This window comes from Salmo salar, chromosome 14 (genome assembly GCF_965601325.2).
Source record: "Salmo salar chromosome 14, fSalSal1, whole genome shotgun sequence".
Classification (NCBI taxonomy): Eukaryota; Metazoa; Chordata; class Actinopteri; order Salmoniformes; family Salmonidae; genus Salmo; species Salmo salar.
This window is the reverse complement of record NC_138304.1, coordinates 12,378,941-12,406,135: the sequence shown is the minus strand read 5'-3', so window position 1 is coordinate 12,406,135 and position 27,195 is coordinate 12,378,941. Positions and strand designations below refer to the sequence as shown.

Here is a 27,195-nt window from a genome sequence, read left to right as displayed (position 1 = left end):
GAAAGGTCCCCGGTTCGAAACCGGGCGGAATCAAATTTTAACAAAACAGATAGTGATGACAGAAACTGGGTCATAATTAAAAAAAACGAAACAAATACATAGGCCTGCAGAATACATGAATAGACCAGTCTTAGACATGTCTTTCAATAACCAGAGGCAGATAGTGATAAGTGAAAAAAAACTAAACAAATACATAGGCCTACAGAATACATGAATAGACCAGTCTTAGACATGTCTTTCATTAACCAGAGGCAGATAGTGATAACTGAAAAAAACGAAACAAATACATAGGCCTGCAGAATACATGAATAGACCAGTCTTAGACATGTCTTTCAATAACCAGAGGCAATGCAATGTTATAAAACAGGTTGTTTGGATCCTGGATGCTAATTGGTTAATAGCAGGGAGTTGAAGCACCACCATCCCAGCATTCTGCAGGTAGTGCCTGTTAGCGGTTCCATTAGATTTATAAATGCGCATCCACTGTTCCACGGCCCTGCCAGGCAATTTATAAACTTCATCTCCCCTGGAAAAATGTGTCTAGACCAATGGTATTCAAACCTTTTCAGCAGGGACACCATTTTTTCCTCAAGAATTTCTGGGGTCCCCATTTTTTTGCAATCATTTCTTGTGATCCCACCCCAAATACAACTTTAAAATCGGTACGTTACATTTTTTTTTACATCAACAAATAACCTTCAATTACCCAATCAAATACTTTTTTTCTAATTAACTTTCTCAAAAACGTTTCTATATTGTCTCGTACAATAATCTGTACTCATAATTTTTGGTTCCTAAATAATGAATATATATATCCCCACTGCAGTCCCCCCGACCCCGACTTTAAATATCACTGGTCTAGACAATATTTCCCAATGCCCCTAGGCTAGCATATGGTTTGAAACAGTTGAGGTTTGTCTAAACCTTGCTGTCTGCCTCTCCAACCTGTGGATCAATGTTGCCGTTTTTTTGGTGACCTCCACCGTGCGATGTGTATGAATGTGACCAGAATGACAGCTTCTCTGAGCCAGGCAAATTCATTTATCAGGGTCATTATAATGGATATATCCAAAGAAATGGCAATATAATCCTAGGTAAAACAAACAAAAGTGCAGACAGTTTTCTGTCATTTCAGCTGCTTGATGTGATTGTGTGATAGATTTAGTTGGCTGGCTAGCAAAGGAAAAGTAGCTAGCCTGCATAGCTACAGTGCATTCGGAAAGTATTCAGACCCCTTACTTTTTTCCACATTTTGTTACGTTACAGCCTTATTCTGAAAACGGATTAAGTCAAATAAAATCTATCTACACACAATACCCCATAATGACAAAGCGATAACATATCATTTTTAATTCATAAAAAAAGATTTAAAAAATACCTTATTTACATACGTTTTCAGACCCTTTGCTATGAGTCTGGAAATTGAGCTCAGGTCCATCCTGTTTCCATTGATCATCCTTGAGATGTTTCTACAACTTGATTGGAGTCCACCTGTGGTAAATTCAATGGATTGGTCATGATTTGAAAAGGCACACACCTGTCTGTCTATATAAGGTTCCACAGTTGACAGTGCATGTCAGAGCATAAACTAAGCCATGAGGTGGAAGGAATTGTCCCTAGAGCTCCGAGACAGGTTTGTGTCGAGGCACAGACGTGGGGAAGGGTACGATACATTTCTGCAGCATTGAAGGTACCCAAGAACATAGTGGCTTCCATCATTCTTAAAAGGAAGAAGTTTGGAACCACCAAGACTCTTCCAAGAGCCGGCTGCTCAGCCAAACCATCCCTACGGTGAATCAGCCCTTATTCAGGAGTTATTCACACGATAATTCCCGGGATCTCAAGCCTTATTGCTTAGTTAATGGACTAAGTCATTTCTGACTTCATTTGGTTATGAGAGCGATAAATGCCCCACCCACCCACCCACCCAGCGAAAGTCACACCCTTAGTGTCCTACTCACGCAGTTTCCGTAGTTTAGCGGTTATCACGTTTGCCTAACACGCGAAAGGTCCCCGGTTCGAGACCGGGCGGAAACACATTTTAACAAATTAGATAGTACACCTATTCACTTAGGGCTCGATCCCAATTTAGGAATTCATGCTTTTCCTACGCACTTCTCAGTATTTGCTATTCAGACTTACCCTTTTAAGTCGCGTAACGCACTCTGCTGGGGTGGCTAGCTTGGGCGCTCTGAATAAATTCCTGCTACGTGTGGTCTGAGTTCCATAATGATTCAAATAGGCTACATGTCCCAAATTATTGCAATACTTTAGCTTAATATGATTCACTAATGCTAGCAACCCTCAGGAACAATTCACAAGGATGTGACAGATTAAAGAAAGGTCAACGGAATGAAAGTATGCCAAAATAAATGTATGTGGCTGTTACTGACAGTGGCTCCCGATAGTGGCTAATATTTAACATGATACAAATTGTCAAATAAAACTGGGGAAAGCCCCACAGTGGAGGTGTCATAATACCCATAAAACCTAGCGGTCAAACAGGGAAATGGTTCCAACCATTTTTCCACCATTCATTTTTCCCATATGGGATTTTAGAAACACTTAAAATAATACATTTGTAGTTCTTTATGATAGCCACATTAGCAGTTAATTAGCATTTAATTTTTGGGGGGTAAATACAGGCGAATATTTTTTATAAAAGTCACCTTGTCCGAGAGAGAATTACACGGTTACCATGCCAGGGTAAGCCAACAAGAAACACAGGCCTTTTTTAACTGTTTTTAAAATCCCCTGTGGGGAATATGAATGGTGGAAAAACGATTGGAACCATTTCCCTGTTCGACCGCTAGTTCTTATGGGTATTATGACTCCTACTGTGGTACTCTATTTGGGATATTATGGGCGGTAGACTTGTGGGCATTCCTAACATTTTCCATGACTTCCACTCTTTTTCTTGTAGTTTCTGTAGTGTAGTGGTTATCACGTTCGCCCCACACGAGAAAGGTCCCCGGTTCGAAACCGGGCGGAAACAAATTTTAACAAAACAGATAGTGATGACAGAAACAGGGTCATAACTGAAAAAAACGAAACAAATACATAGGCCTGCAGAATACATCAATAGACCAGTCTTAGACATGTCTTTCAATAACCAGAGGCAGATAGTGATAACTGAAAAAAACGAAACAAATACATAGGCCTGCAGAATACATGAATAGACCAGTCTTAGACATGTCTTTCAATAACCAGAGGCAATGCAATGTTATAAAACAGGTTGTTTGGATCCTGGATGCTAATTGGTTAATAGCAGGGAGTTGAAGCACCACCATCCCAGCATTCTGCAGGTAGTGCCTGTTAGCGGTTCCATTAGATTTATAAATGCGCATCCACTGTTCCACGGCCCAGCCAGTCAATTTATAAACTTCATCTCCCCTGGAAAAATGTGTCTAGACCAATGGTATTCAAACCTTTTCAGCAGGGACACCATTTTTTCCTCCAGAATTTCTGGGGTCCCCATTTTTTTGCAATCATTTCTTGTGATCCCACCCCAAATACAACTTTAAAATCGGTACGTTACATTTTTTTTTACATCAACAAATAACCTTCAATTACCCAATCAAATACTTTTTTTCTAATTAACTTTCTCAAAAACGTTTCTATATTGTCTCGTACAATAATCTGTACTCGTAATTTTTTGTTCCTAAATAATGAATATATATATCCCCACTGCAGTCCCCCCGACCCCCACTTTAAATATCACTGGTCTAGACAATATTTCCCAATGCCCCTAGGCTAGCATATGGTTTGAAACAGTTGAGGTTTGTCTAAACCTTGCTGTCTGCCTCTCCAACCTGTGGATCAATGTTGCCGTTTTTTTGGTGACCTCCACCGTGCGATGTGTATGAATGTGACCAGAATGACAGCTTCTCTGAGCCAGGCAAATTCATTTATCAGGGTCATTATAATGGATATATCCAAAGAAATGGCAATATAATCCTAGGTAAAAAAAACAAAAGTGCAGACAGTTTTCTGTCATTTCAGCTGCTTGATGTGATTGTGTGATAGATTTAGTTGGCTGGCTAGCAAAGGAAAAGTATCTAGCCTGCATAGCTACAGTGCATTCGGAAAGTATTCAGACCCCTTACTTTTTTCCACATTTTGTTACGTCACAGCCTTATTCTGAAAACGGATTAAGTCAAATAAAATCTATCTACACACAATACCCCATAATGACAAAGCGATAACATATCATTTTTAATTCATAAAAAAAGATTTAAAAAATACCTTATTTACATACGTTTTCAGACCCTTTGCTATGAGTCTGGAAATTGAGCTCAGGTCCATCCTGTTTCCATTGATCATCCTTGAGATGTTTCTACAACTTGATTGGAGTCCACCTGTGGTAAATTCAATGGATTGGTCATGATTTGAAAAGGCACACACCTGTCTGTCTATATAAGGTTCCACAGTTGACAGTGCATGTCAGAGCATAAACTAAGCCATGAGGTGGAAGGAATTGTCCCTAGAGCTCCGAGAGAGGATTGTGTCGAGGCACAGACGTGGGGAAGGGTACCGATACATTTCTGCAGCATTGAAGGTACCCAAGAACACAGTGGCTTCCATCATTCTTAAAAGGAAGAAGTTTGGAACCACCAAGACTCTTCCAAGAGCCGGCTGCTCAGCCAAACCATCCCTACGGTGAATCAGCCCTTATTCAGGAGTTATTCACACGATAATTCCCGGGATCTCAAGCCTTATTGCTTAGTTAATGGACTAAGTCATTTCTGACTTCATTTGGTTCTGAGAGCGATAAATGCCCCACCCACCCACCCACCCAGCCAAAGTCACACCCTTAGTATCCTACTCACGCAGTTCCCGTAGTGTAGTGGTTTTCACGTTTGCCTAACACGCGAAAGGTCCCCAGTTCCAGACCGGGCGGAAACACATTTTAACAAATTAGATAGTAATCCTATTCACTTAGGGCTCGATCCCAATTTAGGAATTCATGCTTTTCCTACGCACTTCTCAGTATTTGCTATTCAGACTTACCCTTTTAAGTCGCGTAACGCACTCTGCTGGGGTGGCTAGCTTGGGCGCTCTGAATAAATTCCTGCTACGTGTGGTCTGAGTTCCATAATGATTCAAATAGGCTACATGTCCCAAATTATTGCAATACTTTAGCTTAATATGATTCACTAATGCTAGCAACCCTCAGGAACAATTCACAAGGATGTGACAGATTAAAGAAAGGTCAACGGAATGAAAGTATGCCAAAATAAATGTATGTGGCTGTTACTGACAGTGGCTCCCGATAGTGGCTAATATTTAACATGATACAAATGGTCAAATAAAACTGGGGAAAGCCCCACAGTGGAGGTGTCATAATACCCATAAAACCTAGCGGTCAAACAGGGAAATGGTTCCAACCATTTTTCCACCATTCATTTTTCCCATATGGGATTTTAGAAACACTTAAAATAATACATTTGTAGTTCTTTATGATAGCCACATTAGCAGTTAATTAGCATTTAATTTTGGGGGGGTAAATACAGGCGAATATTTTTTATAAAAGTCACCTTGTCCTAGAGAGAATTACACGGTTACCATGCCAGGGTAAGCCAACAAGAAACACAGGCCTTTTTTAACTGTTTTTAAAATCCCCTGTGGGGAATATGAATGGTGGAAAAACGATTGGAACCATTTCCCTGTTCGACCGCTAGTTCTTATGGGTATTATGACTCCTACTGTGGTACTCTATTTGGGATATTATGGGCAGTAGACTTGTGGGCATTCCTAACATTTTCCATGACTTCCACTGTTTTTCTTGCAGTTTCCGTAGTGTAGTGGTTATCACAGTCGCCTCACATGCGAAAGGTCCACGGTTCGAAACCGGGCGAAAACAAATTTTAACAAAACAGATAGTGATGACAGAAACAGGTTCATAACTGAAAAAAACGAAACAAATACATAGGCCTACAGAATACATGAATAGACCAGTCTTAGACATGTCTTTCATTAACCAGAGGCAGATAGTGATAACTGAAAAAAACGAAACAAATACATAGGCCTGCAGAATACATGAATAGACCAGTCTTAGACATGTCTTTCAATAACCAGAGGCAATGCAATGTTATAAAACAGGTTGTTTGGATCCTGGATGCTAATTGGTTAATAGCAGGGAGTTGAAGCACCACCATCCCAGCATTCTGCGGGTAGTGCCTGTTAGCGGTTCCATTAGATTTATAAATGCGCATCCACTGTTCCACGGCCCTGCCAGGCAATTTATAAACTTCATCTCCCCTGGAAAAATGTGTCTAGGCCAATGGTATTCAAACCTTTTCAGCAGGGACACCATTTTTTCCTCCAGAATTTCTGGGGTCCCCATTTTTTTGCAATCATTTCTTGTGATCCCACCCCAAATACAACTTTAAAATCGGTACGTTACATTTTTTTTTACATCAACAAATAACCTTCAATTACCCAATCAAATACTTTTTTTCTAATTAACTTTCTCAAAAACGTTTCTATATTGTCTCATACAATAATCTGAACTCATAATTTTTTGTTCCTAAATAATGAATATATATATCCCCACTGCAGTCCCCCCGACCCCGACTTTAAATATCACTGGTCTAGACAATATTTCCCAATGCCCCTAGGCTAGCATATGGTTTGAAACAGTTAAGGTTTGTCTAAACCTTGCTGTCTGCCTCTCCAACCTGTGGATCAATGTTGCCGTTTTTTTGGTGACCTCCACCGTGCGATGTGTATGAATGTGACCAGAATGACAGCTTCTCTGAGCCAGGCAAATTCATTTATCAGGGTCATTATAATGGATATATCCAAAGAAATGGCAATATAATCCTAGGTAAAACAAACAAAAGTGCAGACAGTTTTCTGTCATTTCAGCTGCTTGATGTGATTGTGTGATAGATTTAGTTGGCTGGCTAGCAAAGGAAAAGTATCTAGCCTGCATAGCTACAGTGCATTCGGAAAGTATTCAGACCCCTTACTTTTTTCCACATTTTGTTACGTTACAGCCTTATTCTGAAAACGGATTAAGTCAAATAAAATCTATCTACACACAATACCCAATAATGACAAAGCGATAACATATCATTTTTAATTCATAAAAAAAGATTTAAAAAATACCTTATTTACATACGTTTTCAGACCCTTTGCTATGAGTCTGGAAATTGAGCTCAGGTCCATCCTGTTTCCATTGATCATCCTTGAGATGTTTCTACAACTTGATTGGAGTCCACCTGTGGTAAATTCAATGGATTGGTCATGATTTGAAAAGGCACACACCTGTCTGTCTATATAAGGTTCCACAGTTGACAGTGCATGTCAGAGCATAAACTAAGCCATGAGGTGGAAGGAATTGTCCCTAGAGCTCCGAGACAGGATTGTGTCGAGGCACAGACGTGGGGAAGGGTACCGATACATTTCTGCAGCATTGAAGGTACCCAAGAACACAGTGGCTTCCATCATTCTTAAAAGGAAGAAGTTTGGAACCACCAAGACTCTTCCAAGAGCCGGCTGCTCAGCCAAACCATCCAAACGGTGAATCAGCCCTTATTCAGGAGTTATTCACACGATAATTCCCGGGATCTCAAGCCTTATTGCTTAGTTAATGGACTAAGTCATTTCTGACTTCATTTGGTTCTGAGAGCGATAAATGCCCCACCCACCCACCCACCCAGCCAAAGTCACACCCTTAGTATCCTACTCACGCAGTTTCCGTAGTGTAGCGGTTATCACGTTCGCCTAACACGCGAAAGGTCCCCGGTTCGAGACCGGGCGGAAACACATTTTAACAAATTAGATAGTACACCTATTCACTTAGGGCTCGATCCCAATTTAGGAATTCATGCTTTTCCTACGCACTTCTCAGTATTTGCTATTCAGACTTACCCTTTTAAGTCGCGTAACGCACTCTGCTGGGGTGGCTAGCTTGGGCGCTCTGAATAAATTCCTGCTACGTGTGGTCTGAGTTCCATAATGATTCAAATAGGCTACATGTCCCAAATTATTGCAATACTTTAGCTTAATATGATTCACTAATGCTAGCAACCCTCAGGAACAATTCACAAGGATGTGACAGATTAAAGAAAGGTCAACGGAATGAAAGTATGCCAAAATAAATGTATGTGGCTGTTACTGACAGTGGCTCCCGATAGTGGCTAATATTTAACATGATACAAATTGTCAAATAAAACTGGGGAAAGCCCCACAGTGGAGGTGTCATAATACCCATAAAACCTAGCGGTCAAACAGGGAAATGGTTCCAACCATTTTTCCACCATTCATTTTTCCCATATGGGATTTTAGAAACACTTAAAATAATACATTTGTAGTTCTTTATGATAGCCACATTAGCAGTTAAGTAGCATTTTTTTTATAAAAGTCACCTTGTCCTAGAGAGAATTACACGGTTACCATGCCAGGGTAAGCCAACAAGAAACACAGGCCTTTTTGAATAGTTTTTAAAATCCCCTGTGGGGAATATGAATGGTGGAAAAACGATTGGAACCATTTCCCTGTTCGACCGCTAGTTCTTATGGGTATTATGACTCCTACTGTGGTACTCTATTTGGGATATTATGGGCGGTAGACTTGTGGGCATTCCTAACATTTTCCATGACTTCCACTCTTTTTCTTGTAGTTTCTGTAGTGTAGTGGTTATCACGTTCGCCTCACACGCGAAAGGTCCCCGGTTCGAAACCGGGCGGAAACAAATTTTAACAAAACAGATAGTGATGACAGAAACAGGGTCATAACTGAAAAAAACGAAACAAATACATAGGCCTGCAGAATACATGAATAGACCAGTCTTAGACATGTCTTTCAATAACCAGAGGCAGATAGTGATAAGTGAAAAAAAACTAAACAAATACATAGGCCTACAGAATACATGAATAGACCAGTCTTAGACATGTCTTTCATTAACCAGAGGCAGATAGTGATAACTGAAAAAAACGAAACAAATACATAGGCCTGCAGAATACATGAATAGACCAGTCTTAGACATGTCTTTCAATAACCAGAGGCAATGCAATGTTATAAAACAGGTTGTTTGGATCCTGGATGCTAATTGGTTAATAGCAGGGAGTTGAAGCACCACCATCCCAGCATTCTGCAGGTAGTGCCTGTTAGCGGTTCCATTAGATTTATAAATGCGCATCCACTGTTCCACGGCCCAGCCAGTCAATTTATAAACTTCATCTCCCCTGGAAAAATGTGTCTAGACCAATGGTATTCAAACCTTTTCAGCAGGGACACCATTTTTTCCTCCAGAATTTCTGGGGTCCCCATTTTTTTGCAATCATTTCTTGTGATCCCACCCCAAATACAACTTTAAAATCGGTACGTTACATTTTTTTTTACATCAACAAATAACCTTCAATTACCCAATCAAATACTTTTTTTCTAATTAACTTTCTCAAAAACGTTTCTATATTGTCTCGTACAATAATCTGTACTCATCATTTTTTGTTCCTAAATAATGAATATATATATCCCCACTGCAGTCCCCCCGACCCCGACTTTAAATATCACTGGTCTAGACAATATTTCCCAATGCCCCTAGGCTAGCATATGGTTTGAAACAGTTGAGGTTTGTCTAAACCTTGCTGTCTGCCTCTCCAACCTGTGGATCAATGTTGCCGTTTTTTTGGTGACCTCCACCGTGCGATGTGTATGAATGTGACCAGAATGACAGCTTCTCTGAGCCAGGCAAATTCATTTATCAGGTTCATTATAATGGATATATCCAAAGAAATGGCAATATAATCCTAGGTAAAACAAACAAAAGTGCAGACAGTTTTCTGTCATTTCAGCTGCTTGATGTGATTGTGTGATAGATTTAGTTGGCTGGCTAGCAAAGGAAAAGTAGCTAGCCTGCATAGCTACAGTGCATTCGGAAAGTATTCAGACCCCTTACTTTTTTCCACATTTTGTTACGTTACAGCCTTATTCTGAAAACGGATTAAGTCAAATAAAATCTATCTACACACAATACCCCATAATGACAAAGCGATAACATATCATTTTTAATTCATAAAAAAAGATTTAAAAAATACCTTATTTACATACGTTTTCAGACCCTTTGCTATGAGTCTGGAAATTGAGCTCAGGTCCATCCTGTTTCCATTGATCATCCTTGAGATGTTTCTACAACTTGATTGGAGTCCACCTGTGGTAAATTCAATGGATTGGTCATGATTTGAAAAGGCACACACCTGTCTGTCTATATAAGGTTCCACAGTTGACAGTGCATGTCAGAGCATAAACTAAGCCATGAGGTGGAAGGAATTGTCCCTAGAGCTCCGAGACAGGATTGTGTCGAGGCACAGACGTGGGGAAGGGTACCGATACATTTCTGCAGCATTGAAGGTACCCAAGAACACAGTGGCTTCCATCATTCTTAAAAGGAAGAAGTTTGGAACCACCAAGACTCTTCCAAGAGCCGGCTGCTCAGCCAAACCATCCCTACGGTGAATCAGCCCTTATTCAGGAGTTATTCACACGATAATTCCCGGGATCTCAAGCCTTATTGCTTATTAATGGACTAAGTCATTTCTGACTTCATTTGGTTCTGAGAGCGATAAATGCCCCACCCACCCACCCACCCAGCCAAAGTCACACCCTTAGTATCCTACTCACGCAGTTTCCGTAGTGTAGCGGTTATCACGTTCGCCTAACACGCGAAAGGTCCCCGGTTCGAGACCGGGCGGAAACACATTTTAACAAATTAATTAGTACACCTATTCACTTAGGGCTCGATCCCAATTTAGGAATTCATGCTTTTCCTACGCACTTCTCAGTATTTGCTATTCAGACTTACCCTTTTAAGTCGCGTAACGCACTCTGCTGGGGTGGCTAGCTTAGGCGCTCTGAATAAATTCCTGCTACGTGTGGTCTGAGTTCCATAATGATTCAAATAGGCTACATGTCCCAAATTATTGCAATACTTTAGCTTAATATGATTCACTAATGCTAGCAACCCTCAGGAACAATTCACAAGGATGTGACAGATTAAAGAAAGGTCAACGGAATGAAAGTATGCCAAAATAAATGTATGTGGCTGTTACTGACAGTGGCTCCCGATAGTGGCTAATATTTAACATGATACAAATTGTCAAATAAAACTGGGGAAAGCCCCACAGTGGAGGTGTCATAATACCCATAAAACCTAGCGGTCAAACAGGGAAATGGTTCCAACCATTTTTCCACCATTCATTTTTCCCATATGGGATTTTAGAAACACTTAAAATAATACATTTGTAGTTCTTTATGATAGCCACATTAGCAGTTAATTAGCATTTAATTTTGGGGGGGTAAATACAGGCGAATATTTTTTATAAAAGTCACCTTGTCCGAGAGAGAATTACACGGTTACCATGCCAGGGTAAGCCAACAAGAAACACAGGCCTTTTTTAACTGTTTTTAAAATCCCCTGTGGGGAATATGAATGGTGGAAAAACGATTGGAACCATTTCCCTGTCCGACCGCTAGTTCTTATGGGTATTATGACTCCTACTGTGGTACTCTATTTGGGATATTATGGGCGGTAGACTTGTGGGCATTCCTAACATTTTCCATGACTTCCACTCTTTTTCTTGTAGTTTCTGTAGTGTAGTGGTTATCACGTTCGCCTCACACACGAAAGGTCCCCGGTTCGAAACCGGGCGGAAACAAATTTTAACAAAACAGATAGTGATGACAGAAACAGGGTCATAACTGAAAAAAAACGAAACAAATACATAGGCCTGCAGAATACATGAATAGACCAGTCTTAGACATGTCTATCAATAACCAGAGGCAGATAGTGATAATTGAAAAAAAACTAAACAAATACATAGGCCTACAGAATACATGAATAGACCAGTCTTAGACATGTCTTTCATTAACCAGAGGCAGATAGTGATAACTGAAAAAAATGAAACAAATACATAGGCCTGCAGAATACATGAATAGACCAGTCTTAGACATGTCTTTCAATAACCAGAGGCAATGCAATGTTATAAAACAGGTTGTTTGGATCCTGGATGCTAATTGGTTAATAGCAGGGAGTTGAAGCACCACCATCCCAGCATTCTGCAGGTAGTGCCTGTTAGCGGTTCCATTAGATTTATAAATGCGCATCCACTGTTCCACGGCCCAGCCAGTCAATTTATAAACTTCATCTCCCCTGGAAAAATGTGTCTAGACCAATGGTATTCAAACCTTTTCAGCAGGGACACCATTTTTTCCTCCAGAATTTCTGGGGTCCCCATTTTTTTGCAATCATTTCTTGTGATCCCACCCCAAATACAACTTTAAAATCGGTACGTTACATTTTTTTTTACATAAACAAATAACCTTCAATTACCCAATCAAATACTTTTTTTCTAATTAACTTTCTCAAAAACGTTTCTATATTGTCTCGTACAATAATCTGTACTCATAATTTTTTGTTCCTAAATAATGAATATATATATCCCCACTGCAGTCCCCCCGACCCCGACTTTAAATATCACTGGTCTAGACAATATTTCCCAATGCCCCTAGGCTAGCATATGGTTTGAAACAGTTGAGGTTTGTCTAAACCTTGCTGTCTGCCTCTCCAACCTGTGGATCAATGTTGCCGTTTTTTTGGTGACCTCCACCGTGCGATGTGTATGAATGTGACCAGAATGACAGCTTCTCTGAGCCAGGCAAATTCATTTATCAGGTTCATTATAATGGATATATCCAAAGAAATGGCAATATAATCCTAGGTAAAACAAACAAAAGTGCAGACAGTTTTCTGTCATTCAGCTGCTTGATGTGATTGTGTGATAGATTTAGTTGGCTGGCTAGCAAAAGAAAAGTAGCTAGCCTGCATAGCTACAGTGCATTCGGAAAGTATTCAGACCCCTTACTTTTTTCCACATTTTGTTACGTTACAGCCTTATTCTGAAAACGGATTAAGTCAAATAAAATCTATCTACACACAATACCCCATAATGACAAAGCGATAACATATCATTTTTAATTCATAAAAAAAGATTTAAAAAATACCTTATTTACATACGTTTTCAGACCCTTTGCTATGAGTCTGGAAATTGAGCTCAGGTCCATCCTGTTTCCATTGATCATCCTTGAGATGTTTCTACAACTTGATTGGAGTCCACCTGTGGTAAATTCAATGGATTGGTCATGATTTGAAAAGGCACACACCTGTCTGTCTATATAAGGTTCCACAGTTGACAGTGCATGTCAGAGCATAAACTAAGCCATGAGGTGGAAGGAATTGTCCCTAGAGCTCCGAGACAGGATTGTGTCGAGGCACAGACGTGGGGAAGGGTACCGATACATTTCTGCAGCATTGAAGGTACCCAAGAACACAGTGGCTTCCATCATTCTTAAAAGGAAGAAGTTTGGAACCACCAAGACTCTTCCAAGAGCCGGCTGCTCAGCCAAACCATCCCTACGGTGAATCAGCCCTTATTCAGGAGTTATTCACACGATAATTCCCGGGATCTCAAGCCTTATTGCTTATTAATGGACTAAGTCATTTCTGACTTCATTTGGTTCTGAGAGCGATAAATGCCCCACCCACCCACCCACCCAGCCAAAGTCACACCCTTAGTATCCTACTCACGCAGTTTCCGTAGTGTAGCGGTTATCACGTTCGCCTAACACGCGAAAGGTCCCCGGTTTGAGACCGGGCGGAAACACATTTTAACAAATTAGATAGTACACCTATTCACTTAGGGCTCGATCCCAATTTAGGAATTCATGCTTTTCCTACGCACTTCTCAGTATTTGCTATTCAGACTTACCCTTTTAAGTCGCGTAACGCACTCTGCTGGGGTGGCTAGCTTGGGCGCTCTGAATAAATTCCTACTACGTGTGGTCTGAGTTCCATAATGATTCAAATAGGCTACATGTCCCAAATTATTGCAATACTTTAGCTTAATATGATTCACTAATGCTAGCAACCCTCAGGAACAATTCACAAGGATGTGACAGATTAAAGAAAGGTCAACGGAATGAAAGTATGCCAAAATAAATGTATGTGGCTGTTACTGACAGTGGCTCCCGATAGTGGCTAATATTTAACATGATACAAATTGTCAAATAAAACTGGGGAAAGCCCCACAGTGGAGGTGTCATAATACCCATAAAACCTAGCGGTCAAACAGGGAAATGGTTCCAACCATTTTTCCACCATTCATTTTTCCCATATGGGATTTTAGAAACACTTAAAATAATACATTTGTAGTTCTTTATGATAGCCACATTAGCAGTTAATTAGCATTTAATTTTGGGGGGGTAAATACAGGCGAATATTTTTTATAAAAGTCACCTTGTCCGAGAGAGAATTACACGGTTACCATGCCAGGGTAAGCCAACAAGAAACACAGGCCTTTTTTAACTGTTTTTAAAATCCCCTGTGGGGAATATGAATGGTGGAAAAACGATTGGAACCATTTCCCTGTCCGACCGCTAGTTCTTATGGGTATTATGACTCCTACTGTGGTACTCTATTTGGGATATTATGGGCGGTAGACTTGTGGGCATTCCTAACATTTTCCATGACTTCCACTCTTTTTCTTGTAGTTTCTGTAGTGTAGTGGTTATCACGTTCGCCTCACACACGAAAGGTCCCCGGTTCGAAACCGGGCGGAAACAAATTTTAACAAAACAGATAGTGATGACAGAAACAGGGTCATAACTGAAAAAAAACGAAACAAATACATAGGCCTGCAGAATACATGAATAGACCAGTCTTAGACATGTCTTTCAATAACCAGAGGCAGATAGTGATAATTGAAAAAAAACTAAACAAATACATAGGCCTACAGAATACATGAATAGACCAGTCTTAGACATGTCTTTCAATAACCAGAGGCAATGCAATGTTATAAAACAGGTTGTTTGGATCCTGGATGCTAATTGGTTAATAGCAGGGAGTTGAAGCACCACCATCCCAGCATTCTGCAGGTAGTGCCTGTTAGCGGTTCCATTAGATTTATAAATGCGCATCCACTGTTCCACGGCCCAGCCAGTCAATTTATAAACTTCATCTCCCCTGGAAAAATGTGTCTAGACCAATGGTATTCAAACCTTTTCAGCAGGGACACCATTTTTTCCTCCAGAATTTCTGGGGTCCCCATTTTTTTGCAATCATTTTTTGTGATCCCACCCCAAATACAACTTTAAAATCGGTACGTTACATTTTTTTTTACATCAACAAATAACCTTCAATTACCCAATCAAATACTTTTTTTCTAATTAACTTTCTCAAAAACGTTTCTATATTGTCTCGTACAATAATCTGTACTCATAATTTTTTGTTCCTAAATAATGAATATATATATCCCCACTGCAGTCCCCCCGACCCCGACTTTAAATATCACTGGTCTAGACAATATTTCCCAATGCCCCTAGGCTAGCATATGGTTTGAAACAGTTGAGGTTTGTCTAAACCTTGCTGTCTGCCTCTCCAACCTGTGGATCAATGTTGCCGTTTTTTTGGTGACCTCCACCATGCGATGTGTATGAATGTGACCAGAATGACAGCTTCTCTGAGCCAGGCAAATTCATTTATCAGGTTCATTATAATGGATATATCCAAAGAAATGGCAATATAATCCTAGGTAAAACAAACAAAAGTGCAGACAGTTTTCTGTCATTTCAGCTGCTTGATGTGATTGTGTGATAGATTTAGTTGGCTGGCTAGCAAAAGAAAAGTAGCTAGCCTGCATAGCTACAGTGCATTCGGAAAGTATTCAGACCCCTTACTTTTTTCCACATTTTGTTACGTTACAGCCTTATTCTGAAAACGGATTAAGTCAAATAAAATCTATCTACACACAATACCCCATAATGACAAAGCGATAACATATCATTTTTAATTCATAAAAAAAGATTTAAAAAATACCTTATTTACATACGTTTTCAGACCCTTTGCTATGAGTCTGGAAATTGAGCTCAGGTCCATCCTGTTTCCATTGATCATCCTTGAGATGTTTCTACAACTTGATTGGAGTCCACCTGTGGTAAATTCAATGGATTGGTCATGATTTGAAAAGGCACACACCTGTCTGTCTATATAAGGTTCCACAGTTGACAGTGCATGTCAGAGCATAAACTAAGCCATGAGGTGGAAGGAATTGTCCCTAGAGCTCCGAGACAGGATTGTGTCGAGGCACAGACGTGGGGAAGGGTACCGATACATTTCTGCAGCATTGAAGGTACCCAAGAACACAGTGGCTTCCATCATTCTTAAAAGGAAGAAGTTTGGAACCGGCTGCTCAGCCAAACCATCCCTACGGTGAATCAGCCCTTATTCAGGAGTTATTCACACGATAATTCCCGGGATCTCAAGCCTTATTGCTTAGTTAATGGACTAAGTCATTTCTGACTTCATTTGGTTCTGAGAGCGATAAATGCCCCACCCCCCCACCCACCCAGCCAAAGTCACACCCTTAGTATCCTACTCACGCAGTTTCCGTAGTGTAGCGGTTATCACGTTCGCCTAACACGCGAAAGGTCCCCGGTTCGAGACCGGGCGGAAACACATTTTAACAAATTAGATAGTACACCTATTCACTTAGGGCTCGATCCCAATTTAGGAATTCATGCTTTTCCTACGCACTTCTCAGTATTTGCTATTCAGACTTACCCTTTTAAGTCGCGTAACGCACTCTGCTGGGGTGGCTAGCTTGGGCGCTCTGAATAAATTCCTGCTACGTGTGGTCTGAGTTCCATAATGATTCAAATAGGCTACATGTCCCAAATTATTGCAATACTTTAGCTTAATATGATTCACTAATGCTAGCAACCCTCAGGAACAATTCACAAGGATGTGACAGATTAAAGAAAGGTCAACGGAATGAAAGTATGCCAAAATAAATGTATGTGGCTGTTACTGACAGTGGCTCCCGATAGTGGCTAATATTTAACATGATACAAATTGTCAAATAAAACTGGGGAAAGCCCCACAGTGGAGGTGTCATAATACCCATAAAACCTAGCGGTCAAACAGGGAAATGGTTCCAACCATTTTTCCACCATTCATTTTTCCCATATGGGATTTTAGAAACACTTAAAATAATACATTTGTAGTTCTTTATGATAGCCACATTAGCAGTTAATTAGCATTTAATTTTGGGGGGGTAAATACAGGCGAATATTTTTTATAAAAGTCACCTTGTCCGAGAGAGAATTACACGGTTACCATGCCAGGGTAAGCCAACAAGAAACACAGGCCTTTTTTAACTGTTTTTAAAATCCCCTGTGGGGAATATGAATGGTGGAAAAACGATTGGAACCATTTCCCTGTCCGACCGCTAGTTCTTATGGGTATTATGACTCCTACTGTGGTACTCTATTTGGGATATTATGGGCGGTAGACTTGTGGGCATTCCTAACATTTTCCATGACTTCCACTCTTTTTCTTGTAGTTTCTGTAGTGTAGTGGTTATCACGTTCGCCTCACACACGAAAGGTCCCCGGTTCGAAACCGGGCGGAAACAAATTTTAACAAAACAGATAGTGATGACAGAAACAGGGTCATAACTGAAAAAAAAAAAAACAAATACATAGGCCTGCAGAATACATGAATAGACCAGTCTTAGACATGTCTTTCAATAACCAGAGGCAGATAGTGATAATTGAAAAAAAACTAAACAAATACATAGGCCTACAGAATACATGAATAGACCAGTCTTAGACATGTCTTTCAATAACCAGAGGCAATGCAATGTTATAAAACAGGTTGTTTGGATCCTGGATGCTAATTGGTTAATAGCAGGGAGTTGAAGCACCACCATCCCAGCATTCTGCAGGTAGTGCCTGTTAGCGGTTCCATTAGATTTATAAATGCGCATCCACTGTTCCACGGCCCAGCCAGTCAATTTATAAACTTCATCTCCCCTGGAAAAATGTGTCTAGACCAATGGTATTCAAACCTTTTCAGCAGGGACACCATTTTTTCCTCCAGAATTTCTGGGGTCCCCATTTTTTTGCAATCATTTCTTGTGATCCCACCCCAAATACAACTTTAAAATCGGTACGTTACATTTTTTTTTACATCAACAAATAACCTTCAATTACCCAATCAAATACTTTTTTTCTAATTAACTTTCTCAAAAACGTTTCTATATTGTCTCGTACAATAATCTGTACTCATAATTTTTTGTTCCTAAATAATGAATATATATATCCCCACTGCAGTCCCCCCGACCCCGACTTTAAATATCACTGGTCTAGACAATATTTCCCAATGCCCCTAGGCTAGCATATGGTTTGAAACAGTTGAGGTTTGTCTAAACCTTGCTGTCTGCCTCTCCAACCTGTGGATCAATGTTGCCGTTTTTTTGGTGACCTCCACCATGCGATGTGTATGAATGTGACCAGAATGACAGCTTCTCTGAGCCAGGCAAATTCATTTATCAGGTTCATTATAATGGATATATCCAAAGAAATGGCAATATAATCCTAGGTAAAACAAACAAAAGTGCAGACAGTTTTCTGTCATTTCAGCTGCTTGATGTGATTGTGTGATAGATTTAGTTGGCTGGCTAGCAAAAGAAAAGTAGCTAGCCTGCATAGCTACAGTGCATTCGGAAAGTATTCAGACCCCTTACTTTTTTCCACATTTTGTTACGTTACAGCCTTATTCTGAAAACGGATTAAGTCAAATAAAATCTATCTACACACAATACCCCATAATGACAAAGCGATAACATATCATTTTTAATTCATAAAAAAAGATTTAAAAAATACCTTATTTACATACGTTTTCAGACCCTTTGCTATGAGTCTGGAAATTGAGCTCAGGTCCATCCTGTTTCCATTGATCATCCTTGAGATGTTTCTACAACTTGATTGGAGTCCACCTGTGGTAAATTCAATGGATTGGTCATGATTTGAAAAGGCACACACCTGTCTGTCTATATAAGGTTCCACAGTTGACAGTGCATGTCAGAGCATAAACTAAGCCATGAGGTGGAAGGAATTGTCCCTAGAGCTCCGAGACAGGATTGTGTCGAGGCACAGACGTGGGGAAGGGTACCGATACATTTCTGCAGCATTGAAGGTACCCAAGAACACAGTGGCTTCCATCATTCTTAAAAGGAAGAAGTTTGGAACCACCAAGACTCTTCCAAGAGCCGGCTGCTCAGCCAAACCATCCCTATGGTGAATCAGCCCTTATTCAGGAGTTATTCACACGATAATTCCCGGGATCTCAAGCCTTATTGCTTAGTTAATGGACTAAGTCATTTCTGACTTCATTTGGTTCTGAGAGCGATAAATGCCCCACCCACCCACCCACCCAGCCAAAGTCACACCCTTAGTATCCTACTCACGCAGTTTCCGTAGTGTAGCGGTTATCACGTTCGCCTAACACGCGAAAGGTCCCCGGTTCGAGACCGGGCGGAAACACATTTTAACAAATTAGATAGTACACCTATTCACTTAGGGCTCGATCCCAATTTAGGAATTCATGCTTTTCCTACGCACTTCTCAGTATTTGCTATTGAGACTTACCCTTTTAAGTCGCGTAACGCACTCTGCTGGGGTGGCTAGCTTGGGCGCTCTGAATAAATTCCTGCTACGTGTGGTCTGAGTTCCATAATGATTCAAATAGGCTACATGTCCCAAATTATTGCAATACTTTAGCTTAATATGATTCACTAATGCTAGCAACCCTCAGGAACAATTCACAAGGATGTGACAGATTAAAGAAAGGTCAACGGAATGAAAGTATGCCAAAATAAATGTATGTGGCTGTTACTGACAGTGGCTCCCGATAGTGGCTAATATTTAACATGATACAAATTGTCAAATAAAACTGGGGAAAGCCCCACAGTGGAGGTGTCATAATACCCATAAAACCTAGCGGTCAAACAGGGAAATGGTTCCAACCATTTTTCCACCATTCATTTTTCCCATATGGGATTTTAGAAACACTTAAAATAATACATTTGTAGTTCTTTATGATAGCCACATTAGCAGTTAATTAGCATGTAATTTTGGGGGGGTAAATACAGGCGAATATTTTTTATAAAAGTCACCTTGTCCGAGAGAGAATTACACGGTTACCATGCCAGGGTAAGCCAACAAGAAACACAGGCCTTTTTTAACTGTTTTTAAAATCCCCTGTGGGGAATATGAATGGTGGAAAAACGATTGGAACCATTTCCCTGTTCGACCGCTAGTTCTTATGGGTATTATGACTCCTACTGTGGCACTCTATTTGGGATATTATGGGCGGTAGACTTGTGGGCATTCCTAACATTTTCCATGACTTCCACTGTTTTTCTTGTAGTTTCTGTAGTGTAGTGGTTATCACGTTCGCCTCACACGCGAAAGGTCCCCGGTTCGAAACCGGGCGGAAACAAATTTTAACAAAACAGATAGTGATGACAGAAACAGGGTCATAACTGAAAAAAAACGAAACAAATACATAGGCCTGCAGAATACATGAATAGACCAGTCTTAGACATGTCTTTCAATAACCGGAGGCAGATAGTGATAATTGAAAAAAAACTAAACAAATACATAGGTCTACAGAATACATAAATAGACCAGTCTTAGACATGTCTTTCATTAACCAGAGGCAGATTGTGATAACTGAAAAAAACGAAACAAATACATAGGCCTGCAGAATACATGAATAGACCAGTCTTAGACATGTCTTTCAATAACCAGAGGCAATGCAATGTTATAAAACAGGTTGTTTGGATCCTGGATGCTAATTGGTTAATAGCAGGGAGTTGAAGCACCACCATCCCAGCATTCTGCAGGTAGTGCCTGTTAGCGGTTCCATTAGATTTATAAATGCGCATCCACTGTTCCACGGCCCAGCCAGTCAATTTATAAACTTCATCTCCCCTGGAAAAATGTGTCTAGACCAATGGTATTCAAACCTTTTCAGCAGGGACACCATTTTTTCCTCCAGAATTTCTGGGGTCCCCATTTTTTTGCAATCATTTCTTGTGATCCCACCCCAAATACAACTTTAAAATCGGTACGTTACATTTTTTTTTACATCAACAAATAACCTTCAATTACCCAATCAAATACTTTTTTTCTAATTAACTTTCTCAAAAACGTTTCTATATTGTCTCGTACAATAATCTGTACTCATAATTTTTTGTTCCTAAATAATGAATATATATATCCCCACTGCAGTCCCCCCGACCCCGACTTTAAATATCACTGGTCTAGACAATATTTCCCAATGCCCCTAGGCTAGCATATGGTTTGAAACAGTTGAGGTTTGTCTAAACCTTGCTGTCTGCCTCTCCAACCTGTGGATCAATGTTGCCGGTTTTTTGGTGACCTCCACCGTGCGATGTGTATGAATGTGACCAGAATGACAGCTTCTCTGAGCCAGGCAAATTCATTTATCAGGTTCATTATAATGGATATATCCAAAGAAATGGCAATATAATCCTAGGTAAAACAAACAAAAGTGCAGACAGTTTTCTGTCATTTCAGCTGCTTGATGTGATTGTGTGATAGATTTAGTTGGCTGGCTAGCAAAGGAAAAGTAGCTAGCCTGCATAGCTACAGTGCATTCGGAAAGTATTCAGACCCCTTACTTTTTTCCACATTTTGTTACGTTACAGCCTTATTCTGAAAACGGATTAAGTCAAATAAAATCTATCTACACACAATACCCCATAATGACAAAGCGATAACATATCATTTTTAATTCATAAAAAAAGATTTAAAAAATACCTTATTTACATACGTTTTCAGACCCTTTGCTATGAGTCTGGAAATTGAGCTCAGGTCCATCCTGTTTCCATTGATCATCCTTGAGATGTTTCTACAACTTGATTGGAGTCCACCTGTGGTAAATTCAATGGATTGGTCATGATTTGAAAAGGCACACACCTGTCTGTCTATATAAGGTTCCACAGTTGACAGTGCATGTCAGAGCATAAACTAAGCCATGAGGTGGAAGGAATTGTCCCTAGAGCTCCGAGACAGGATTGTGTCGAGGCACAGACGTGGGGAAGGGTACCGATACATTTCTGCAGCATTGAAGGTACCCAAGAACACAGTGGCTTCCATCATTCTTAAAAGGAAGAAGTTTGGAACCACCAAGACTCTTCCAAGAGCCGGCTGCTCAGCCAAACCATCCCTACGGTGAATCAGCCCTTATTCAGGAGTTATTCACACGATAATTCCCGGGATCTCAAGCCTTATTGCTTAGTTAATGGACTAAGTCATTTCTGACTTCATTTGGTTCTGAGAGCGATAAATGCCCCACCCACCCAACCACCCAGCCAAAGTCACACCCTTAGTATCCTACTCACGCAGTTTCCGTAGTGTAGTGGTTTTCACGTTTGCCTAACACGCGAAAGGTCCCCACTTCCAGACCGGGCGGAAACACATTTTAACAAATTAGATAGTAATCCTATTCACTTAGGGCTCGATCCCAATTTAGGAATTCATGCTTTTCCTACGCACTTCTCAGTATTTGCTATTCAGACTTACCCTTTTAAGTCGCGTAACGCACTCTGCTGGGGTGGCTAGCTTGGGCGCTCTGAATAAATTCCTGCTACGTGTGGTCTGAGTTCCATAATGATTCAAATAGGCTACATGTCCCAAATTATTGCAATACTTTAGCTTAATATGATTCACTAATGCTAGCAACCCTCAGGAACAATTCACAAGGATGTGACAGATTAAAGAAAGGTCAACGGAATGAAAGTATGCCAAAATAAATGTATGTGGCTGTTACTGACAGTGGCTCCCGATAGTGGCTAATATTTAACATGATACAAATTGTCAAATAAAACTGGGGAAAGCCCCACAGTGGAGGTGTCATAATACCCATAAAACCTAGCGGTCAAACAGGGAAATGGTTCCAACCATTTTTCCACCATTCATTTTTCCCATATGGGATTTTAGAAACACTTAAAATAATACATTTGTAGTTCTTTATGATAGCCACATTAGCAGTTAATTAGCATTTAATTTTGGGGGGGTAAATACAGGCGAATATTTTTTATAAAAGTCACCTTGTCCGAGAGAGAATTACACGGTTACCATGCCAGGGTAAGCCAACAAGAAACACAGGCCTTTTTTAACTGTTTTTAAAATCCCCTGTGGGGAATATGAATGGTGGAAAAACGATTGGAACCATTTCCCTGTTCGACCGCTAGTTCTTATGGGTATTATGACTCCTACTGTGGCACTCTATTTGGGATATTATGGGCGGTAGACTTGTGGGCATTCCTAACATTTTCCATGACTTCCACTGTTTTTCTTGTAGTTTCTGTAGTGTAGTGGTTATCACGTTCGCCTCACACGCGAAAGGTCCCCGGTTCGAAACCGGGCGGAAACAAATTTTAACAAAACAGATAGTGATGACAGAAACAGGGTCATAACTGAAAAAAAACGAAACAAATACATAGGCCTGCAGAATACATGAATAGACCAGTCTTAGACATGTCTTTCAATAACCGGAGGCAGATAGTGATAATTGAAAAAAAACTAAACAAATACATAGGTCTACAGAATACATAAATAGACCAGTCTTAGACATGTCTTTCATTAACCAGAGGCAGATTGTGATAACTGAAAAAAACGAAACAAATACATAGGCCTGCAGAATACATGAATAGACCAGTCTTAGACATGTCTTTCAATAACCAGAGGCAATGCAATGTTATAAAACAGGTTGTTTGGATCCTGGATGCTAATTGGTTAATAGCAGGGAGTTGAAGCACCACCATCCCAGCATTCTGCAGGTAGTGCCTGTTAGCGGTTCCATTAGATTTATAAATGCGCATCCACTGTTCCACGGCCCAGCCAGTCAATTTATAAACTTCATCTCCCCTGGAAAAATGTGTCTAGACCAATGGTATTCAAACCTTTTCAGCAGGGACACCATTTTTTCCTCCAGAATTTCTGGGGTCCCCATTTTTTTGCAATCATTTCTTGTGATCCCACCCCAAATACAACTTTAAAATCGGTACGTTACATTTTTTTTTACATCAACAAATAACCTTCAATTACCCAATCAAATACTTTTTTTCTAATTAACTTTCTCAAAAACGTTTCTATATTGTCTCGTACAATAATCTGTACTCATAATTTTTTGTTCCTAAATAATGAATATATATATCCCCACTGCAGTCCCCCCGACCCCGACTTTAAATATCACTGGTCTAGACAATATTTCCCAATGCCCCTAGGCTAGCATATGGTTTGAAACAGTTGAGGTTTGTCTAAACCTTGCTGTCTGCCTCTCCAACCTGTGGATCAATGTTGCCGGTTTTTTGGTGACCTCCACCGTGCGATGTGTATGAATGTGACCAGAATGACAGCTTCTCTGAGCCAGGCAAATTCATTTATCAGGTTCATTATAATGGATATATCCAAAGAAATGGCAATATAATCCTAGGTAAAACAAACAAAAGTGCAGACAGTTTTCTGTCATTTCAGCTGCTTGATGTGATTGTGTGATAGATTTAGTTGGCTGGCTAGCAAAGGAAAAGTAGCTAGCCTGCATAGCTACAGTGCATTCGGAAAGTATTCAGACCCCTTACTTTTTTCCACATTTTGTTACGTTACAGCCTTATTCTGAAAACGGATTAAGTCAAATAAAATCTATCTACACACAATACCCCATGATGACAAAGCGATAACATATCATTTTTAATTCATAAAAAAAGATTAAAAAAATACCTTATTTACATACGTTTTCAGACCCTTTGCTATGAGTCTGGAAATTGAGCTCAGGTCCATCCTGTTTCCATTGATCATCCTTGAGATGTTTCTACAACTTGATTGGAGTCCACCTGTGGTAAATTCAATGGATTGGTCATGATTTGAAAAGGCACACACCTGTCTGTCTATATAAGGTTCCACAGTTGACAGTGCATGTCAGAGCATAAACTAAGCCATGAGGTGGAAGGAATTGTCCCTAGAGCTCCGAGACAGGATTGTGTCGAGGCACAGACGTGGGGAAGGGTACCGATACATTTCTGCAGCATTGAAGGTACCCAAGAACACAGTGGCTTCCATCATTCTTAAAAGGAAGAAGTTTGGAACCACCAAGACTCTTCCAAGAGCCGGCTGCTCAGCCAAACCATCCCTACGGTGAATCAGCCCTTATTCAGGAGTTATTCACACGATAATTCCCGGGATCTCAAGCCTTATTGCTTAGTTAATGGACTAAGTCATTTCTGACTTCATTTGGTTCTGAGAGCGATAAATGCCCCACCCACCCACCCACCCAGCCAAAGTCACACCCTTAGTATCCTACTCACGCAGTTTCCGTAGTGTAGTGGTTTTCACGTTTGCCTAACACGCGAAAGGTCTCCAGACCGGGCGGAAACACATTTTAACAAATTAGATAGTAATCCTATTCACTTAGGGCTCGATCCCAATTTAGGAATTCATGCTTTTCCTACGCACTTCTCAGTATTTGCTATTCAGACTTACCCTTTTAAGTCGCGTAACGCACTCTGCTGGGGTGGCTAGCTTGGGCGCTCTGAATAAATTCCTGCTACGTGTGGTCTGAGTTCCATAATGATTCAAATAGGCTACATGTCCCAAATTATTGCAATACTTTAGCTTAATATGATTCACTAATGCTAGCAACCCTCAGGAACAATTCACAAGGATGTGACAGATTAAAGAAAGGTCAACGGAATGAAAGTATGCCAAAATAAATGTATGTGGCTGTTACTGACAGTGGCTCCCGATAGTGGCTAATATTTAACATGATACAAATTGTCAAATAAAACTGGGGAAAGCCCCACAGTGGAGGTGTCATAATACCCATAAAACCTAGCGGTCAAACAGGGAAATGGTTCCAACCATTTTTCCACCATTCATTTTTCCCATATGGGATTTTAGAAACACTTAAAATAATACATTTGTAGTTCTTTATGATAGCCACATTAGCAGTTAATTAGCATTTAATTTTGGGGGGGTAAATACAGGCGAATATTTTTTATAAAAGTCACCTTGTCCGAGAGAGAATTACACGGTTACCATGCCAGGGTAAGCCAACAAGAAACACAGGCCTTTTTTAACTGTTTTTAAAATCCCCTGTGGGGAATATGAATGGTGGAAAAACGATTGGAACCATTTCCCTGCTCGACCGCTAGTTCTTATGGGTATTATGACTCCTACTGTGGTACTCTATTTGGGATATTATGGGCGGTAGACTTGTGGGCATTCCTAACATTTTCCATGACTTCCACTCTTTTACTTGTAGTTTCTGTAGTGTAGTGGTTATCACGTTCGCCTCACACGCGAAAGGTCCCCGGTTCGAAACCGGGCGGAAACAAATTTTAACAAAACAGATAGTGATGACAGAAACAGGGTCATAACTGAAAAAAACGAAACAAATACATAGGCCTGCAGAATACATGAATAGACCAGTCTTAGACATGTCTTTCAATAACCAGAGGCAGATAGTGATAAGTGAAAAAAAACTAAACAAATACATAGGCCTACAGAATACATGAATAGACCAGTCTTAGACATGTCTTTCATTAACCAGAGGCAGATAGTGATAACTGAAAAAAACGAAACAAATACATAGGCCTGCAGAATACATGAATAGACCAGTCTTAGACATGTCTTTCAATAACCAGAGGCAATGCAATGTTATAAAACAGGTTGTTTGGATCCTGGATGCTAATTGGTTAATAGCAGGGAGTTGAAGCACCACCATCCCAGCATTCTGCAGGTAGTGCCTGTTAGCGGTTCCATTAGATTTATAAATGCGCATCCACTGTTCCACGGCCCAGCCAGTCAATTTATAAACTTCATCTCCCCTGGAAAAATGTGTCTAGACCAATGGTATTCAAACCTTTTCAGCAGGGACACCATTTTTTCCTCCAGAATTTCTGGGGTCCCCATTTTTTTGCAATCATTTCTTGTGATCCCACCCCAAATACAACTTTAAAATCGGTACGTTACATTTTTTTTTACATCAACAAATAACCTTCAATTACCCAATCAAATACTTTTTTTCTAATTAACTTTCTCAAAAACGTTTCTATATTGTCTCGTACAATAATCTGTACTCATAATTTTTTGTTCCTAAATAATGAATATATATATCCCCACTGCAGTCCCCCCGACCCCGACTTTAAATATCACTGGTCTAGACAATATTTCCCAATGCCCCTAGGCTAGCATATGGTTTGAAACAGTTGAGGTTTGTCTAAACCTTGCTGTCTGCCTCTCCAACCTGTGGATCAATGTTGC

The 27,195-nt window shown here is 40.2% G+C and overlaps 12 non-coding genes across 12 annotated transcripts; all 12 read left to right on the top strand.

The window, feature by feature from the left end:
• The first annotated feature begins 7,700 nt into the window (after positions 1–7,700).
• trnav-aac (transfer RNA valine (anticodon AAC)) lies at positions 7,701–7,773 on the top strand. Its single transcript has one exon. It is a non-coding gene; the product is annotated as a tRNA-Val (tRNA).
• An 855-nt stretch (positions 7,774–8,628) lies between these two features.
• On the top strand, positions 8,629–8,701 carry trnav-cac (transfer RNA valine (anticodon CAC)). Its single transcript has one exon. It is a non-coding gene; the product is annotated as a tRNA-Val (tRNA).
• Positions 8,702–10,632: 1,931 nt separating this feature from the next.
• On the top strand, positions 10,633–10,705 carry trnav-aac (transfer RNA valine (anticodon AAC)). The gene has a single exon. It is a non-coding gene; the product is annotated as a tRNA-Val (tRNA).
• Positions 10,706–11,590: 885 nt separating this feature from the next.
• Positions 11,591–11,663, top strand: trnav-cac (transfer RNA valine (anticodon CAC)). The gene has a single exon. It is a non-coding gene; the product is annotated as a tRNA-Val (tRNA).
• Positions 11,664–13,594: 1,931 nt separating this feature from the next.
• On the top strand, positions 13,595–13,667 carry trnav-aac (transfer RNA valine (anticodon AAC)). The gene has a single exon. It is a non-coding gene; the product is annotated as a tRNA-Val (tRNA).
• Positions 13,668–14,552: 885 nt separating this feature from the next.
• On the top strand, positions 14,553–14,625 carry trnav-cac (transfer RNA valine (anticodon CAC)). The gene has a single exon. It is a non-coding gene; the product is annotated as a tRNA-Val (tRNA).
• Positions 14,626–16,443: 1,818 nt separating this feature from the next.
• On the top strand, positions 16,444–16,516 carry trnav-aac (transfer RNA valine (anticodon AAC)). The gene has a single exon. It is a non-coding gene; the product is annotated as a tRNA-Val (tRNA).
• An 885-nt stretch (positions 16,517–17,401) lies between these two features.
• On the top strand, positions 17,402–17,474 carry trnav-cac (transfer RNA valine (anticodon CAC)). Its single transcript has one exon. It is a non-coding gene; the product is annotated as a tRNA-Val (tRNA).
• A 1,839-nt stretch (positions 17,475–19,313) lies between these two features.
• Positions 19,314–19,386, top strand: trnav-aac (transfer RNA valine (anticodon AAC)). The gene has a single exon. It is a non-coding gene; the product is annotated as a tRNA-Val (tRNA).
• An 885-nt stretch (positions 19,387–20,271) lies between these two features.
• On the top strand, positions 20,272–20,344 carry trnav-cac (transfer RNA valine (anticodon CAC)). Its single transcript has one exon. It is a non-coding gene; the product is annotated as a tRNA-Val (tRNA).
• Positions 20,345–23,235: 2,891 nt separating this feature from the next.
• Positions 23,236–23,308, top strand: trnav-cac (transfer RNA valine (anticodon CAC)). The gene has a single exon. It is a non-coding gene; the product is annotated as a tRNA-Val (tRNA).
• A 2,885-nt stretch (positions 23,309–26,193) lies between these two features.
• On the top strand, positions 26,194–26,266 carry trnav-cac (transfer RNA valine (anticodon CAC)). The gene has a single exon. It is a non-coding gene; the product is annotated as a tRNA-Val (tRNA).
• Positions 26,267–27,195: the final 929 nt, after the last annotated feature.